This window comes from Myotis davidii, unplaced genomic scaffold (genome assembly GCF_000327345.1).
Source record: "Myotis davidii unplaced genomic scaffold, ASM32734v1 scaffold16, whole genome shotgun sequence".
NCBI classification, from domain to species: Eukaryota; Metazoa; Chordata; class Mammalia; order Chiroptera; family Vespertilionidae; genus Myotis; species Myotis davidii.
In genome coordinates, this window is record NW_006287821.1 from 857,899 (window position 1) to 867,589 (window position 9,691).

The 9,691-nt window shown below is 39.9% G+C and overlaps 1 long non-coding RNA gene across 1 annotated transcript in view; it reads right to left on the reverse strand.

Annotated features, from left to right (window-relative positions):
• The window catches only part of LOC107182443, a 12,220-nt gene extending 5,445 nt beyond the window's left edge, over positions 1 to 6,775 (reverse strand). Inside the window, exons 1-2 of the long non-coding RNA XR_001513153.1 lie at positions 6,473 to 6,775; positions 6,308 to 6,309 (exon numbers count right to left, since the gene is read on the reverse strand). This is a non-coding gene — a long non-coding RNA (uncharacterized LOC107182443). The remainder of the gene's footprint in view (positions 1 to 6,307; positions 6,310 to 6,472) is intronic.
• Between the last annotated feature and the right edge of the window lie 2,916 nt (positions 6,776 to 9,691).

Below are 9,691 nucleotides of genomic sequence, written 5' to 3' on the forward strand. Positions count from 1 at the left end.
TAAAGCGTGGGCCAGAGGTGTCAGGCGTGGGTGGGGGGGTGGAGCCAGTGATCAGGGGGATATGGAGGTCCCCTGCCCAGGCCTGAATCCTCTGGCCAAGGCATCAGGCCTGGGCGGGGAGCAGAACCAGTGATGGAGGGAAATGAGGGTCCCCTGCCCAGGCCTGACACCTCTGGCCTGGCCTGACACCAGGCCAATCCTGCGATTGGAGGGTGATGGGGGTCAATGCCTGAGGGCTCCCAGTATGTGAGAGGGGTCAGGCTGGGCTGAGGGACACTCCCCCTCCCCTCAGTGGACGAATTTCGTGCACTGGGCCCTTAGTATATTTACAAAACTAACAGAGACTAGCAAGTTTAAAGCTATCAATTCCTGAAGGAAAAAATAAAAATGAATATACATACTTGGAAATTTGAAAGAAATACTGCATCAAATTTTTAAAGGGTAATACTACTGCAGTGAATGGTAGATCTCTGAGAAACTATGTCAGAACAGCATGCTTGCAAATGGTCACTGTAAGTATAATTTTAAATATGAAAATTTGTAAAGTATTTCAGTTTTATTGTAAAAATGCACACACAACAAAGATGGTCTTCAGTTATTTCTTGGCTCCACTTGCATTCAGTACTTGCTCTTGAGCAGCGTTCTTTGCTTTTAGAATCTCGACAAGTTCCTAGGAAGGGAGAAAGGTATTATTTAGAATTGGTAGATATTTCTAGTGTTTGGTATAAATATATAAACATTCAAATTGGATAAATCTGTAAAGACACTACTGAAAAAGCTGATTTTACTGAAAGTTTCTGAGATTGGTCATTTATTTGTAATTTTGGCCTCACAACTATCTAGTATTGAAATCAGCAAAAATCTATAAATTCAAAAATTTGACAACAATAATAAAAAAAGAAGCATGCTCAACTGACTCTTATGGGAACTAACTAGTTGGAAGAAATAGTGATGAATTTAATGAGAATGGCCTGGCTTGACTTTGGAATTGAGCTTTGGTGGATGGGAATACAGATTGATCAGTTAGGATAGAGGGATCCTGAGGTCACACCACCATCTACCTTTCTTCCCTTCTCCAGGGAGGAAATACATAGAGTCTAATGGGCCAGTCACATTCTAGAGCTGGGCAAGTCATTAATTTATTAATGTGCAGATGTTTTATGTTAAATCAAACCCTTTTTTTAATAAGCTTTTTTTTGTTGCTTGATTGTTTTGCCTCTGTAATTTCTTGTGAAATTGTAATCAAAATGCCTTTCTGAGCTCTATCACTGTGCCATAACTCTGTCACTCAGTGGCTGCATTTGAAGAGGACGAATAATTCTGTGAGCAGCATGACTTTCTGACGAACAAATTAAGCTCAATATTTATTAGTAATAACTGCTTTCTCCTTCAGTGGATAATGAAAAAATGCAGGACAGATTCATGAACTTCCTGGATGATGGATGTGGTATGAGCCCTGGTAAGTTAATTATCTAGATACCTAACTGGTGTTAGAGGAAACAGTATGAAAACTCATAAAATAAGTCATTTGAGCCATCTGCAAAAACAGGTATGGAGCTATTATGGAAGATAAACCCCAGCCATACATACAGTTGAACTTTTTTGACTTAAATATTTCAGCTGACAGAATAAATTCATTGCAACCATATAAAATCAAGACAAAAAGTGAACATAAATAAAAAATATTGCCAGAAAAATGAAAAGCAGAAGGTACCCGATTAGTTGTATGAAAAAGCAGCTGGGAGTGAATGGAATACAAATAGTTACTGGTTGCACTCTGAGATTGTTTTTAGAACATCCTTCAGGTATTGCTTGTGAGACCCCTGAGGCAGTTTCCAATGCTATTTAAAAATTTCTGCTTAACCTTGCAGTAGAGATCCTCTCTCCTTGTTTTTAGCTATTTGAGAGTTTTCTTTGCATGTTCAAAGGTTAGTTGCTTCAATTGAATGTACCCAACATAATGAATAACTGCAATACATTGCACACCTTATTTTTGTATCTTCAAGGCTGACAAAAAACCAGCACATAGTAGGTGCATAATACCTGTTTGCTGTGGAATTGAAATGTTATTTATTTTTTCTGATGTGGGTTTTGAGTTGTTTGGGCTAGCTTAGCCCAGAATTCTTACACTTGTGTATGTGACACAAGCCATGGTTTTTGACCACTAGGTTTAAAAATGGTGAGGGAGTATAAGTGACATGGATGTCCCAAGTAGATCCTAGGAAAGGATCTGGGGTATTTATCTAAGGCATCCCTGAGACAAACTTTAACCGTGCAGTTGTGGGATATTCAAGTAGTTGTAGCAAAGAGGCTACTCTACACAAGCAGAACCAAGGGCAGGCTTAGGACCAAAACGGTCAGAAGCTTTAATTTAAATTTTAAGCATACGCAAAATAATTCAATTAACTTCCAGAGGAATTACACCACATGAAACATATGCAGTTGCAAATCACACAGCACTTTATTACTCACACAATTCCTGGTGCTGCTGGTACAGGCTTATTGGGGATCCCGGTGGTGCTGTCCTCTGAGGTCTGGCAGCTGGGCTGGTCTGGTCCGCATGCAGGGGGCTGGCATTCCTCACCCGAGAACTCAGTCACCAGTCACGTCTCAATCTGGAGGTACTGGCCATTCTCGGCAGGAAGAGGAGTGTGGAGCAGCATCTCTTGCCAGACTGACAAGAGGACGTGCCTTTGTGGCTATCTCAACAGGCAAGCACCGGGCTTGTCAGGATCCCCATTTTTAAAGCTTGTACCCCATTTGCAGCAGTGCAGGTGGCTATCAATGAATTACGTCAATGCACACATGTTTATCTCAAACAGGGTGAAGGGCTACATGTGGTTATCTAGGGAGAGTACATCACTCACTCAAAGGTTATCTTGACAAGTCACTCTGAGTTATTTAATGAAGTTCAAATCCTTATCTATGAGGGACACACGCTTCAGGGCAGTGGGGAATGTGTCCTTAATATCACACTTTAAGTTTCAAGGGAAGTTAATTTAAACATTTTAATACCTTCTTAACATTTTCCAGGCATTTTAAAAGCATTTTTAAACATTTCTATATATTACTACAACAATGGGACTGTCCAGGTCAGTTCCCAGGGGAAAGAATGCTCATTCATGCTGATGATAGCTGAGAATACAAAGTAAAGCCGTTATCTTCTTCTGAGTCTTGGAAGTTCCCACTTGGTCTGAATGTACAAAGAGTAATTTATTACCATGTAAGTTTAGGAATGCTCAGATAGCCTACTCAGTTCTTGTTCTGACTTTGTTTGTATAATTTTTATTTTTCCAGGTTTGATTAAGAAGTATTGTTGGTTCTTTAGTGTTTAACTAAATGAGAGCAGAGTTTGTGAAAAAACCACGCTGAAAAAGCAGTTTCATTTTCCACTTCTAGGATGAATATGAAGTTCATTTTCCTGAATTCTTAAAATAAATAGCAGAATATGTGATACATTTTAAGGCAATTCTTTAAAAAAGTAAGCAACTCATTATATATGGCTCCATGAACAAAATGATCAAAATGCAGGAAAGTGACAAAAACTCAGATCTTCAGAAGGAACACACGTCAGTTGACACAAAGAGTAGTATTTAAATTAAAAAAGCCCACAAGTGTTGAGAGAGCAGTTCTTTATTAACATTGATTAGAAATTGAGTAGTAAGTTAGGAGGAGTATATCGGATGACTGAAAATAGAATCTATCTGTTGTCCACACTGAGCCAGATCAATCTGGACCCACAGAAAATGACTGCAGTAGTTTCTACTCTTTCACCCCCAGTCTTGTTCCATGACAGGCTGTTCCCTGTATGGAAATCCTGAGTGGATTTTTTCTTGTAACATAAATCATATCATATTATTTTGCTGATTAAAACTCATAGTGTTTTTTTATATTACTTTAGAATAAAATTCAGACTCATAAGTAACACTTTCAATTTTTTGCATTATTTGCCCTCTGACTTCTCTCCTATGATTCACTTCCTTGCTTTTAACACTCCAGCCACACTGGCTGACTTATCATTTGAAGCTCATCTCAGTTGTCACCTTGAAAGAGGCCTCTCTGACCACTCTATCTGTAGAACACACTCCTCTTAATTCTCTATTGCATTACTCTGGTTTTGTTACCTTCACTTAACACTCTTAGAAATCATCTTGTTCATTTGCCTACTTCTTTCAATCTGTTTCTCCTACCATGACATAAAGTTGATGAGGGCAAGGGTCATGTCTGTTCTACTGTGTTCTAATAGCTCTTATTGGATTACTTTTATCCAGTCTTAGGGAGGATGAGGAGGGGGAAGAGCAAATAAAAAAATTAAAAGAAGAAAACATTCAAAAACTACTACTAAAACCCCATGGGAATCCCCATGTTAATCATATTTAGAAACTAAGAAAGTCAAAGATGACAGAGCTCTTATATTTTACATGATCCAGATTTTTCCTGTTCCCTCTCTTGATGATGCATAATTTTTAGACTGGAACATGTGGCATTCCCCTGTACTGGAACCCAGATTCTTTGTCTGCCAGAGTCGAAGAATGAATCCACAGACAGAAGGTAGTATAGCAAAGGTGGATATTTATTGAAGAACAAGTATAGGCTCCCACATGAGAAGAGTGAAAGAGGCCCACAGAACGGACTCCAATGTGGGGACGGGGAAAGGGTCCCACTGAGTTCCTTTTCCCTATGGCTTATAAAGGCTGCAGATCTTGGTGCCTTGATATCCCCTCTGATTGGTCACTATTCCCTTGGACTGGTTACTATAATAACTCCTTGGCTCAAAGGAAGAAGGGCCCCCTCCTTCCTTATTGTTTTCCTATTCCCTTTGGGCTTTCTTCTCCACTTTATTTTGTAAATATAGACCTTTTGCTGTTCCCACCTCCCTCATTCTATGGAAATGTACCTGTTGCAGCTTTTCAGCCCTGTGCTTCTTCCATGGTCCCCTTAATTTCTAAAATTTCCTAAAACCTGTCTTTTTCAATCCCCCAAATTCCTGTTTCATTGGTTTGCAGCAGAACCTGTTTTGTTTTGTTTTCCCTCAAATAAAATTTGCTTCAGACCCTAAATGTATGAACTAGATAAATGCAGAATTGTCCTGCTTTGAATTGAAGGTTGGGAATGTGGAGGCCAAAGATACCCATGCACTTCCCACTTCTGTTCCCTACTGTCTGCAAAGAGCCTAGAGCTCCAGGGAGTGCGCTTATTAAACACTGAGCCATCTCACGTCTTCATTGTAGAGAAGTGAAAAGTGAAGCCCAAATGGGGCCTCAGAAACCTGTTCATGAAGCCACTTGCCAAGGTCTTTTGATTCCTAACCTGATTTCAGCCCTAACCTGGAACTTAAATATCTCCCAAATATTCCACTAAAATGTTGGTTTAGTTTCACTATTAATAGTCTGATATGTAGTGTTTTCAAAGTCAGGGTCATTATTTTTATCAAAATGTTAATAGAAATTTGTTGTTTTTTAATTGCTGTGTGTGGACAGACCTGGGCTTGAAAATGTAAATAAAGTTGACCCAAGCCCCCAACCCTCAAAAAAAAAAAAAAAAAGGATAGTTAATAACATTGATCAGACCCTTGAGCCATACTTCCTGGGTTTGATGCCTAGCTCTATTAGCTATGAAACCTTGGACAACTTTCCGAACCATTTTTAACTCAGCTTCCTATCACCTAGAATGGGGTGTAATAATAGTGGGGTGTAATCTTTTGCATTTTTTCTGGGTCTAGCTGGGCCTGTTGTAAGGTCAGTCTGCTATGTTCCTGGTCACTGGGGCCCCTTGATAACAAGCAATGAGAGTTTTGGCCCCTCTCCACAGGTCCAGTCATAGAACTGGGAAGCTCCTCTACAGCTTCTTGAAAAGTAGGGATGCCATCACAGAGAGCACTGTTTCAAAGCTGCACTAATTCTGTCTCTTTCATACATCAAATCAGTGCCACTTGTGATGACAGGCAAGATAAATTCGGCCATGTTGACAGAAAAATGAATGGAAAAGCCTAAAATGCAAAGTAATTTTATATTTATAATTTCTTCTTAAGTCTTTGATTCTTCAAATGACCATCTGTATTTTATTTCCACTGAAAAGATTATGACAAAAATATGGTTAAAGTGACAGCAAAAGATTTAGGGGAGATGTAAAGAAAAAATTCCTGATTAGCAGTTATATGAGAGTTGACACTTCCTTTATGGGAGCTATTGATAGCAAGTAGAAATGGTGATTTCAGGGGAAGAGAAGTTGATCTGATGACCTCACTCAGTCCTCTGATTCAGTATGGTAGGACGGGCCATGAGTACTTTGAGATTATGTGTTCCACTTCTATGGGAACGTATGCACAGGTGACCCAGTTTGCCTCATTTGGATATACCAATACAGACGTCAAAGGGTACTTACTATTAATTAGGCCGAGCTTAACCCAAAACTAAGAAGAGAGGAGACACAGGAGACAAACAGAGTGCAAAAATCACACGGGTTTATTTACCAGAGAGCTGATGGGTTTCAGTCCTTGGCAGGCCACCCGGAGACACTCGCTGACAGAGACACATGGAGGTTGTCAGATAAGCAGCTGCAGGTGCTCGGTCTCTTGACATGAAGAGAGGCCTCTAACCATCTGGGCTCAGGAGCAGAGCAGGAACGGCAGGTTCCAGGGGGGTAAGGAGAATGTCTCATCTGCGGAGGGCAGACAGGCTTCTGACTGCTGGTGTGAGAGTCCTTCTTTTATACCCGATGGATGGGCTTCTTCAGTGTCTCTTATCAGTGTGCTCCGGTGGTGCCTTCTGGGCTTATCGGGGTACACACACAGTGGTTTGCAAAGTACTTATGTGGGTACACACACATAGGTTAAGTTTTACTTTTAATACAAAAAGGAGTTACTTATGCTAACCAAACTTATTACTATAACAGTATGGGTGAAATAGATCATTGTTAGACAAAACCCTGATATAGCTGTGCCATTGGATTTGGATAGAATCAGATAAAGTGCATGTGTTAAAGTGATGAGAAGTGGAATACAGTTATTTATTAGGCAACTTTTGATGAATGGAAGAACAGAGTAATGGGATGAAAAGTGGCATTGTCTATTTATAAAAAATATAGTTTATTTTCAGCAGGGTTTATGCCAATGAGCAGCATTTAAACAAACAATGAGTATACCTAGAACTCATAATAGCAACTCTTTTTTACAAAGCAATTACATGTGTTATCTCATTTTGAAACAGGAATTTTTAGGGCTGAAAAAGATAAGATAGGTTTAGGAAATTTTTGAAATTAAGGGGACCATGGAAGAAGCACAGGGCTGCAGAGCATTATATTTCCATAGAATAGGGAAACTGAAAAGCTGCTACAGGTACATTTCCATAGAATGAGGGAGCTGGAAATAGCAGAAGGTCTATATTTACAAAATAAAGGGAAGGAAACCCCTCATTCAAAGGGAGAAGAAGAAAACCCAAAGGGAATAGGACAACAATAAGGAAGGAGGGGAGGAAAACCTCACATATCCCATGTGAGATTTGACCTTTAAGCTCAGGAGTTACTCTAGTAACCAGTCTAAGGAAATAGTGACCAATCAGACAGGATATCAAGGCATAAATATCTACAGCCTTTATAAACCCTGAAGACAGGGACATGGTGGGACTCTTTACCCCTCCCCACATGGGAGTCTGTACTTGTTCTTTAATAAATTTTCACCTTTGCTATACCATCTTCTGTCTGTAGATTGATTCATTCTTAGACTCCGCCGGACAGAGAGCCGGGGAACCATCCTCCCAAGGGGAACACTGGGTGTTCCAGGAAAAAGCCCTGCTTCAATTTCATCTTCACAATAACCCTATGAGCTTTCTGTGCTTCTCAGAAGAGAAAAAAGTAAGGCTAAGGGAGGTCCAGTGACTTGCCTAGGATGCCGCTCTAGAGTTGAAACTTGAAGCCAAGGATTTTGAGGCAAAGCCTGTACTCCTTCCTCCTTACTACACCCACTCTCTGAGGGCATCCTTTACATTTAAGAAAGCCTAATTCCAGCCTAATACTTTATAGTGGCAAAATACACTGTTGTATAAATGGTGACTGAGGCAGGGTAAAGTGGAGCCATTCTTTTTCAGACCACCAAAGCCTCTCTTTGTTTTCCACTTTAAGCCCAGAGGGAAGCTAGGTATTTTTGTCACAGTACCCAAGAAATAGGTAGCAGAATGCTTCCATTGCGTTCATGCTTTTTATTTATCTGCATTGAAAATCAGGATCACCAGCAGAGCGAAAATGATGACTGCCATTTGACTGAACCAAAAATCTTGAATTTTGAAAATGATGTTGAAAAATATCTATGGATTGAATGTATTTTAAAATATAACTTGTTTTCAAAAATATTTGAAGACAATTGAATGGATCACACTTTCATAAAATACTTAGTGTTTCTCTTTTTCGAATAAAAACTTAATGCTGCCACAGGTTCTTTCTCCCATGGAATAGAAACCTTATAGGTGCCGCCTTACAGATGTCTTCATCTCAACACCACAGGTGGCTACATATATAGTAGGTGCCCCCTGAATTGTTTATCCACCACCTTTCTTTAAAAAGAGCAATAACAATAAACACCATATGTGGGTGAAATTAAGTGTGTGTGGTGTGTTTTTTCACAGTAGCACTTGAATTTGCTTGTAGTTCTTCTCTGTTGGTGGGTGCAAGAAAAATATAAGCTGCAACTCCCCAAAGCAGAGAAATTGTGTTTGATCTGCTTCACTTTTCCCATACTGTTTCAACCTCCTCCCGCTTCTCCTGGCCTAATGCACATTTATTTTGTCCCTTCCCCCTCCTTTTGGTACCTATGTAATAGAAAACCCCTGTGTAAAGCAGGCTCTAAGACAGTGATGGCAAACCTATGACACGCGTGTCAGAGGTGATACGCGAACTCATGTTTTTGGTTGATTTTTCTTTGTTAAATGGCATTTAAATATATAAAATTAATATCAAAAATATAAATCTTTGTTTTACTATGGTTGCAAATATCAAAAAGTTTCTACATGTGACACGGCACCAGAGTTAAGTTAGGGTTTTTCAAAATGCTGACACGCCAAGCTCAAAAAGTTCGCCATCACTGCTCTAAGACTTGACCTTAACATTTTGACCTTAAATGCACATCCCCAGCCATGAATCAAAGCCATGACCAGTGGGAGTTGAACCTCTTATCCTTGCCAAGCCTTGATTCCAAGGTGAACAATATAATCTCTCAATTTTTCAGCAGTTTGACTGACTCAGATCCCAGCACATAGCCACAAAACCAAAAGTAGGGGGAAATGGCCTCAAACCTTTCAAATCATATGTCTCAAAAGTCATTAGCATTTTTATAACCATAACAAGGGAAGCCCTCATTACAGTCTATTTATTGTCATTTACACACAGTTCTATTTGGTGATATACTTGTGTTAACCCACTGGTGATTAGAAACAGCACATCAGTGAGGTTGGGAAGCAGAGTGATCACCAGAAGCAGATTCAGTGGGAGAGAAGGATGTTGCAGCAGGGGGAGTACTTGCGGGGGGTGTTATTTGGTGAAGGACTCTACTACTCCCCCAAAACTGTTGGTGAGTAGGTCACATCACAGTCCTCACAGGTCTTCACAGTGATTCTGAGTCAGCATACAAACGACCCATTTGTCTCATAAGCAGAACTGTTTGGTATGTTGTAGGTACACAGATGGATTTCTATCCCTAATG